General features: G+C 36.9%; 1 long non-coding RNA gene across 1 annotated transcript; it reads right to left on the reverse strand.

Moving 5' to 3' along the window:
* Nucleotides 1-4,383: 4,383 nt before the first annotated feature.
* On the reverse strand, nt 4,384-9,603 carry LOC125237515. Its single transcript, XR_007178338.1, has 3 exons — nt 9,513-9,603; nt 9,271-9,361; nt 4,384-4,585 (listed from the first exon to the last, which is right to left on the reverse strand). It is a non-coding gene; the product is annotated as an uncharacterized LOC125237515 (long non-coding RNA).
* Between the last annotated feature and the right edge of the window lie 546 nt (nt 9,604-10,149).

Below are 10,149 nucleotides of genomic sequence, written 5' to 3' on the forward strand. Positions count from 1 at the left end.
ATTTTATAGCCAACTGATACTGAGTCAATGTTATATACCCCAAATAAAATTAGTTTGGTAACATAGGATTAAATAAATAGTATAGGACATTCTTACACAGATTGACTGAGGCCCACGGTAAGCTCAAGAAGGCTTGTGTTGTGGGTACTAGACAACGATATACATAATATGTAAATACATAGAAAACATCCATGACTCAGGAACAAATATCTGTGATCATCACACAAATAAATGCCCTTACCGGGATTCGAACCCGGGACCGCGGCGCAGCAGGCTGTGTCACTACCAACTGCGCCAGACCGGTCGTCATTGTGGATTGTTTGCTTGTAAATTTTGGTTTCGTAAATTGTTCCTTGTCCATCATAAGAAGTACGCAGTTTTCCGGCATTTCTCATGGTTAATGCAGTAAGTAAAACTCATTCAAGTTTACACCGATAATTATTTTTTTTATTATTTTATACATGAACTCAACTCTCTTAGCAACATTACTAAGAATTCGTCTTGATATTTTTTTCAGTAAACTGATGACTTTTATCTTTCCGCCAAATCCTTCAGATATAACCGAATTAAAAGAAACTTCAAAATTAAACAGCTCTATGACTCTAGTTTATGGTATCATTGCTGTCAGTTTTTAGAAACTAATTTTAGATACTTATTTTTAAGGATTTGTGTTTTTTTGTCCATAATGGCATCACCGTCCATGATAGGGTATTTTACACTAATAGAAAACGAAAAAAAAATACAGATGATTTCAGCAAATTTTAAATTCTAACTTTTCATACAAATTACATTTTAGCTTCAATGTGCCTCATCATTGTTGTAACTGTTGTTACTGTCACGGTATTCGCAACAAAATTTGCAATATGATATAATTCGCCGTGATTTTTATCACCGTTTTATAGTTTTCTCAAACTTTTGTCTTTAAAAAATTACAAAAAATCACTGATAGATTCTTGCGTTTTCCAGACATTTTCCCACGGTTCATGAGTCACGCGAACCTGGGGCCCTATTCGAACCGTTATCTAACTGTCAAGTGGTATCATTTCAAAATCAACTGTGGATAATGGTCGCATGTGAGATCGGATCGCAAGTTGGTTTTGAGCCAACCAAAACGTATTAATTGAAAAAAAAATATGAATCTAAAATCAACTTTATCTTAGTACAATAGGGCTTATAGTTTTTTACATTAAGCAAAACGGTACATGATTCATGTGTCCTTTTTACCGTTGACAGCTTTTGGTACATGTGGATTTGGTCGCTAGACTTTTTTGTCTATGGAAACGCTGTGCACGATGCGGTGGCGAGTAGCGGAACTAAACATGTCATTTACCGGCTATCAAAAAGAGGTTACACTGGTGATGGTCGATAAAGACTATTATTAAACGAATTTTAGCAGCAATGAAGCTTTATTGACAAGCGTTATTTTTGTGAAACCGACATCTACACGTCACATAATGCTAGCTCCACACATTATGAAATAAACGCCACAAATTATAGGAGGTATATACACGTCACCCAATCTCAAGTTGCTTCTAAACCACGCTTACGGATCAAGTCGTAAGTACATTCACACATTTTACAAAATACTTAAATTGATTTTTTTTTCTCCTACAGAGCCGCCATTCATAGAGTCTGACCGGAAAGTGAAGAGTCGTGAAATGTATGGGGTCTAATACATTCCACAACTCACGACTCCTCACTTTCTGTACAGACACTAGTATACAAGGCGTTTGCATTGAAATTCAATGAGGAGGCACACTCGAAGCTTGTGACAGATGGCGCCACCTTATAAGTCCATTGCACAGACAAAGAATTTAATACGTGAGAGTGAGAAGAAGATATATTTTTCTCTCTCTCACACATATGAACGACAATGACATGCCCATTATTACACTTACGTACAGGCGCCGCCTAAAATGTCAGTGCCCGGCGGGATAACATGTCAGTGTGTCTCGTCATTCACATTGACAAAATAGCTTGAACATGTTAAATCCATTAAACTGCAATTGAAATTCCTATCTTTTTTGTGCCAATGTTTTCATTTCAATGACATACAAACACAACTATTAAATATGTGTTTGTATTGTTTATATTTATCAAGAATAAATGATTTGTATTATGATAATAATAATGATTTGTATAAGGCGGAAATTAGTTTTTTACCTCACCCACACAAAAAGGGACTTTGTTTTTTTTCTACGAGGGAGCAAACTGACAATTTTCTGTTCGAGAACTTTGTTGTCAGTACAGAATATTAACGCAACGAGTTTGCATACCTTTAAATGTCTGTCACATAATTAATAATTTACATCTTGGGCGTTAACATTTCAATACCTACTATTATCGAAATCCCTCGCTACGCTTAAAATTCAATGTGATTGCCATGCCCACAATATTGCTGCCGATATACAAATACAGTTGTATTTTTATAGCACCCTAAAGAAAAGGATGCATATAGTTTTCTTTGTTCTTGTTTACTGACACACTTGTTTGACAAAGTATAGTACGCACTTACCTACAAAAATATTGACAAAAATGTGCAAACTCTTTGTTGCGTTAGTATTTTACACTGGCAAATTAATTCTACAACACAAAATATTGTACCTATGGTAACACCACATTTGGAGATACTTTTGCATTCGATCGTAAATATAATAGAATATGCCCAATAAAACAACTGAACAAGCTTCGTTAAACTTTATTTGATGTCTTAAATGTTTGTGTCACAGAACACATTTGTACATTTATTTAGTCGCATACATCTGTATACTCCACAACTATTGTTACTATTGCTATTTACAACAGGGGAAGACAATTATATAACTCCGTATAGACAGATAGGAAGAAAACGGCCAAACTCAGAACTATAAAGAAAAAGGTACGGTGGCTTAGATGGCTTTACACCTTTGGGGGGTGCTCGGCTAGATGGCGCCAATATTAGTATTTTACACTTTAACTCATATCAAGCTAAGAATATGGGTCAAATTTTCAAAACTGTGGTTCAAAAGTTTTAAGCCTGTGTCGAGAGATAGCAGTATAGGCACTGTGATTACACATTTTACTTTGACAGTAACTCTTCTTCAGCTAGTAGATATTCCGTGCCACGACCGCATTATTTACCGCATGTATGATTTGAAGAACCACTGCAATTATTACAAAGGGGGAACCTAAGGGCACAGTACAAGAAAGAGCTCTATCTACAGTATGGCCACACCCAGCAATAAACTCTGAACTAATGTAGATACTTACTACAATTTAAATACACGTGACTATCAAATTAAACAAATATCGTGACTATTATTTTGAAAAATCTTATCTCACACTGATACTTAATATTGAAACGCAGTGCCTCTACATGGACTTCATACATAGTTACTATATTCTTCTTTTCATTGACAGAAAAACAAAGTGATGCTCTCCAGCAATGTATTTAAATACAAAATGCAAATACTTTGGTTTTTTACCTATTTCAAATAAAAATACAAAATAGTTTTAGAAAAAGGTATTTGAAATACAAAATGCAAAATAGGTATCTTCAAAATACCTTTATTCAAATAAAATACATTTTTGTCATAAGGTAAAGCTTTTATTCTAAAGATGTGTTTAAAACACAGAATCACCAGAGAGCCCAGAAACCTGGCTCTATAGAATTAGCATGTTAAAAAGTGAAGCCAAAAATTGGCTGTCTCCATTTATAAAATTTACCTAATATTATAAAAATCTAATGAAAGAGTTATAGGGGAAGGTTGCTATCATTGGACCACTTCGCTGCTCTATATATATAGTCGGTGGCAAAGTTCCTTTTACCTTCGTGCCTCGATACCCTCGCAACGCTCAAGATTCCACTTTTTGAACCACTCGCTACGCTCGCGGTTCAATATTGAAATCTTTCCCTTGCTCAGGTATCAATATTGGCACGTCCAGTTAAACAACTACTTTGCCCCCTTGTAAAACAAATAACTATTATTTTTTCAAACTCGGTAAACGTAACAGTCAAGACGCTAGCTTTTTTGAGAAATTAATCGTATTTAATCTAAAGAACCTTCCCTTAAAGTTAACGGAATTCAAAAAAGTAAGTAAGTAAACACTTTATTGTACAAGAAAAGAATACAACACATATAATTTAAAATAAAAACAGGGTGTATAGTTTGCTAACTGGACACCACCGACTAGTCGGGGCAGAGGTAGACCAAAAAACACGAGGCGAGATGACCTCGACGTATTTTGCAGCGGCTAGCCGAAGCAGGCGGCAAAACGTGATGGGTGGCGGAAGAAAAGAGAGGCCTTTGCAGTGGGTCACAAATATAGGCTAGGAAAAAAATTGTTTGCTCTTGCCTGGGGGTTTTTATCTAGCACGACCACAACCCATGTCGAAACTCCAAAACCATGCAGAGTGCGTTTTTTAAAAATGTAAAAAAGTACCTACAATTTTTTTTTCATGAATATGTACACTGTACTGTAAACACCACAATCAGAAAAGGTATCCGGGGGTGGCACATGAGGAGCCCACGACGGTCCTGGTCAGTTCCATGTCGCTAACAGGTCCGGGTCCTCCATTTCAGTAGTAGCTAGGTGCTCCGCATTCCTGTGATAATTGTGATTTAGTCAATGAACATTAATTAACAGTTATTTGTTATACTAGGGGGCAAAGTTGTATTTTAACGCCGAGTGTGGAATTGAAAAGTGAAAGGATTCTATAGTTGAACCACGAGCGAAGCGAGTGGTTCGAGAATAGAATCCTAAACTTGCGTGTTTTAACACTTTCGAAACCGGGCTCTACGCGGCGCTACGACATTTTCGCTACATACGGGTTTCCCCATGTAATCGGCTACGCTTCTACGAGCGGTGTGCCCGACAGTCGGGTTCTTGGTAGCGAAAGTGTTAAACACGAGAAGTAAAATACATTTGCACCCGAGTGTAACACAAAACTTTTCCCCTCACTATAGCGAGGAAAGTAAACGCAAAAAATGCGTTTATCACTGCTTCCAGTAGTTCCACAGGTGGTAAATCATCTTTATTAGTAGATTCACCTACATTTATCAATTTTAAAGCAGTTAATTTGACTTTATTCAAGGTCAAATTACTTTACCCACTAGTGGATAAAATGCGTTTTTACCCGCTGGTATTAAAGGACAAAACACGTGTTTCCGAGCTAGTGAGGGGAAAAATGTTTTTTCATCGCACTCTATTGCTATTTTGCACTTAATACATGCCAAGTTTCGCTTTCGCTTTCTCCCAGACCGGACTGTAGCTCCGGTTAAAAAGCCGTAATATAAGTAGTTCTCGAGATATTAAGTTATGTGACAGACGGACGGACACACAAGACGGACGGAACGGCACCATAAAGGTTCCTTTTGTACCTTTTTGGTACGGAACCCTAAAAAACCGCCGCTTTTGGAGTTCTGGTGAAAGGTACTTACGAATGTTGAATAGGCTACTTGCCTCCTAGTCAAATCAGCTTCCCTTTAAGAACTGTCAAAACGAATTTTAACGTTTTGCTAATATGAAATCGAATTGAGTGACGTCACGTTCAACTCATTTACTTTATATATTTCTACCTGACGAATTAAATAGAATTTGTATTTAAAAATAACTTCTATCCATGTTTTCCTTATATTTATCTGATGCTTTATTTCATGCATGGTATTAAATATTTTATTTTAAGTACAGTCAAGTTCCATGTTGTGTAGAAATGTGTATTTTTTAAAACTGCTTTCAATGTCTGGTTATTTGATGGAAATACAAATGAATACATCAATAACGTATACCTACCATTAAGGTTTAAAGAGTTCCCTCAATTCGTCATGAATCCAATATCCGACTACCTATAAGAAATCGAGTTTGACAAAATTTGAGTTAAAAACTCAATATGCTTAGCAAACAAAGATAATATCCCTTTGTGTCGTCTTTGAGAAGTTTCGTTCTGATCATCATAAGCAGCACCAACCCCAAACTCAAGTAATTTTGGAGAAAATAGGCTGTGACAGACGGACAGACAGGCGCACGAGTGATCCTATGAGGGTTCCGTTTTTCCTTTTTGAGGTACGGAATCCTAAAAACCAAAGTCATAATAAGTGTCTCGTTCAAATTTGAGGAGTTCCGTTCTGATCATCATCAGCAGTTCCACTGCACCAAATGTCACTGTTCGGTACAGTCGACTACAAAGAGATGTATCCATTTTTTCACCTTATTACGATGCAATAAGCTGAAAATAAATAAATAAATACTCTGCCACGAAGTGCTGGAACAATATTCCTCCACCTATAAGAAATTCACCATCAATTGGATCATTTAAATGTAAATTAAAAAAACATATTTTAAATTCACAAAAAAAAAATTAAACTCAGCTGGGCCTGTCCAAATGGAAAGAGTGCCCCCCTTATATTGTATTATATTACATTATAGCGTTAAATTCTACTTCACCTTTAATGACGACTGTTTCGGTGCCGTAATTTCGTAATTAATTTCGTAAATTCTTTCTTTCTTTGTGGTCTACATTTAAATTGTGGTCTTCATTTAAATAATAACAATCATACCAAATTAAATTTTTGAAACTCTTTGTACCTACCTATACGAGTGAGCTTGATCGCTTTTTCTTTGGTGTATGGTATCTTTGGTATCTATTTCAGGTTTTGCACTTACCTATATATAAACACTATTATGTACTTTAGCATGTAGTTGCGCTCTCTCGGAAGGGTTTCCACGGAAGACCAGCGTCGAGATTCTTAAGTGGTATCTTGACATTAAGCTGAGTGGAGACCCTTTCAGTGACGCTTAATAATAAACTAGTACTGTCTATGTAATTCCTAAATTTAAGCGTTTTCTGAATAAATTTCTTCTATTCTATTCTATTCTATAAAAAGTGTATACATGTAGTCGACCGTACGTAAACGCATGCTGTTCTTATAATAACACAAAAACCAATATATGTATACCTGAATAAATTAAAGTTATGGTCTTTGGGAGCCTGGGGTCTGCTTTGACAATCAATCCCAAGATTTGGCGTAGGCACTAGTTTAACGAAAGCGACTTCCATCTGACCTTCCAACCCGATGGGTAATTAGGGCTTTATTAGGATTGCCCGGTTTCCTCACGATGCTGTCCTTCAGCGAAAAGCTACTGGCAAATATCAAATGACATTTCGCACATAAATTCCGAAAACCTCATAAGTGCGATCCGGGGTTCGAACCCGCGAGCTCTAACGCGACCACTGTTCTGAACGTAAATGCATACTGTTCTTATAATAATACCAAATTAAGTCACTATAAGTGTGTCGTCTAGATTTGAGGAGTTACTTTATGACCATCATCAGCAGTTCCACTGCACCAAATGTCACTGTTATGAATGTACTTAAATTAAAGCTATTCTCATATAAATACCAAATTCATTATAAGTGTGCCGTGCAGATTTGAGGAGTTCCATTCTGATCCATTTTCATCATCATCAGTTCCATTGCACCGAGTTCCACTGTTCTGAACATAAATGCATGCTGTTCTTATAAAAATACCAAAGTCACTATGAGTGTGCCTTTCAGACTTGAGGAGTTCCGTTCTGACCATCATCAGCAGTTCCACTGCACCAAATGTCACTGTTCCGTACGTATATGCATGCTGTTCTTATAAAAACACAAAAATCACCACATGTATGCCTTCAAGATTCGAGGAGTTGCCTTGATTTCTCCAGGATCCCATCATCAGAACTGGGTTTTGATAAAAATAGGACTAATCTCAAATCTGTATACATATATACATTCAATCAAAAAAAAATGAAATCGGTCCAGTAGCAACAGAGAAATTGACAACATAAAGAAACCGGTCAAGTGCGAGTCGGACTGGCTCACCGAGGGTTCCGTATCCGTACAAACTTACAAAAGTTAAAATAATCTCATGTATCTCATATGTACCTATAACTTTAAAGATTTGACTATAATTACCTATAGGTATCGGTGAATTCGCTAACTAATTTGCGCGACCTGTTTAGTATGTTAGTTTTTCAGGGATAATTCTTTCTTAATGTTAACTCATTTGCATAGTTTAATCTTTATTTAGAAGAGATTTTTTTACGTATAATCTCGTATTCATTTGTAGTTCGATCTGTTCGATAAAATCCGCAAGGGTGGTTAAATTGAATTTTAAATCTGATTAGTTTTTAAAACCGAAATAAATTACACATATGAAAGAAAAAGTGACCAAGGCCTCCAGTGCCTGAGGCTGGAATCGAACCAACGTACCCTGCAATCGCGGCAGATGCCTATTTCCGCTCGGCCACCCAGGTCAGAGCTGCTGAGGTCGAAATTATCTCTCATATGAGTAATCTATACAAGGACTCGCAGCGCCCTCTGACCATCCCTAGAACCTTCCTTCCTTGACAGATTTGAGGCGGCGGTTAAAAATAGTTTTATATGTACAATTTGAGCTTTTTCATATGATACCCCACTTGACGTAGTAGCTTGACATGATTTACAGTTTGCCATTAAAAGTTAAAAATGTTCATACCTGTTCCAAATTTCAAATCGATAGCAATAGTACCTAGTTCTCGAGATATTTAGAAATATGACAGACAGACAGACATACGGACAGAGTGGGACCATAAAGGTTCCTTTTGTACCTTTTTAGTACGGAACCCTAAAACCAAAAAAAATACAGACGAATTGAGAACCCCCTTCCTTGAGATTTGGAGCGGCGGTAAAGTTAAAGAAAAACATGAACCCTAATAATTATATAACCTCCTTTATTTTCGATAAAAAAAGTCTGTTAAAAAAGGGACATAACTCTTTTCAACTAATCAGTTCAGTATTTTTTATGAATTCAAGCTTTTATTTTTATAAATTTAACCCTTAAATGCATGACCTTGACAAAGATTAATTCAAATTTGTATTTTGACATGCTGTCATTACAGTCAAAAATACATACATACATACATACAATCACGCCTGTATCCCATAAAGGGGTAGGCAGAACACATGAAACTACTAAAGCTTCAGTGCCACTCTTGGCAAATAAGGGGTTGAAAGAAAACGAAACTGTGACATTGCAGTGACAGGTTGCCAGCCTCTCGCCTCCGCCACAATTTAACCCATATCCCATAGTCGCCTTCTACGACACCCGCGGGAAGAAAGGGGGTGGTGAAATTCTTAACCCGTCACCACACAGGCAGTCAAAAATAGATGATGCATATATACATCGCTGTGCATTAAAGGGTTAAGTCGTTTTTCCTCTATTGTTGGCATTGTAGATACACAGATATTTTCAATTTTGTTAAACTTATTACCTGGCTCTCAGATTCTCCGCTCATTGTAGCTGCTTCCGTGAACGTCGGCGATTCTTGACGTTTGGGTTCCGACGCGCCGTCATCATTAAATCTGCAATAATAATGATCACGAATAAATCAGAAGTTTCCAACCATTGGCGTGTGCAAAGGGCTTGGCACTAATAGTTATTTGTTATACAAGGGGGCAAAGTTGTATTTTAACGCCGAATGTGGAATTGAAAAACTAGCAATTGAAAGGATACCTGCGTTTCACGATAAAATATCAAGAGCCAACACCATGACAGCTCCTCGAAACAATCACTAGTCCTTGTTCCAGGAAGCCCAGGAGATCCAATATTTGGTCCTGGACAAATCGGCCTTGGTCCGATGAAGAATCACTGTAACATAAAAAATAAATGTGTTAATTTACAAGAGAAAATGCTTGAGTTGCTAAAAAATCCCTCAACTCTTCATGGATTCCAACATCAGACCAGCGCAGGTTTCGACATGTCACAAAAGAACGCCACCCCAATAAGTCAATACGTAGGCAACAGAACCCTAGGCGTTACGGGGCCCGAATAGAAGGGGCAAACTAAGAAAGAGGTAGCGCAAAATCATTTTTAAATTTGTTTTAGAATAATGTCACTTTTATTCGAAAACTTTTTTACAAACCTATTTAAGTGTAGAGAAAAAAGTTTTGTACCGAACCGAACTTATCCAACGACTATAAGGTAACGGGCCCAATCATGGACAGTTTAAGATGAAATTTTGCCTATTTTCGATATTTCACTGGAACATGTAAAAATTCTACCGCTAAACGTGTTAAAACTTGAATGTCTTATCTTTCTTTTACATTTCCAGCGCATTGCAGAATAGATACTCCTATTGGTTTCTTCATAA

The sequence above is a fragment of the Leguminivora glycinivorella genome, chromosome 21 (genome assembly GCF_023078275.1).
Source record: "Leguminivora glycinivorella isolate SPB_JAAS2020 chromosome 21, LegGlyc_1.1, whole genome shotgun sequence".
In the NCBI taxonomy this organism is placed as follows: domain Eukaryota; kingdom Metazoa; phylum Arthropoda; class Insecta; order Lepidoptera; family Tortricidae; genus Leguminivora; species Leguminivora glycinivorella.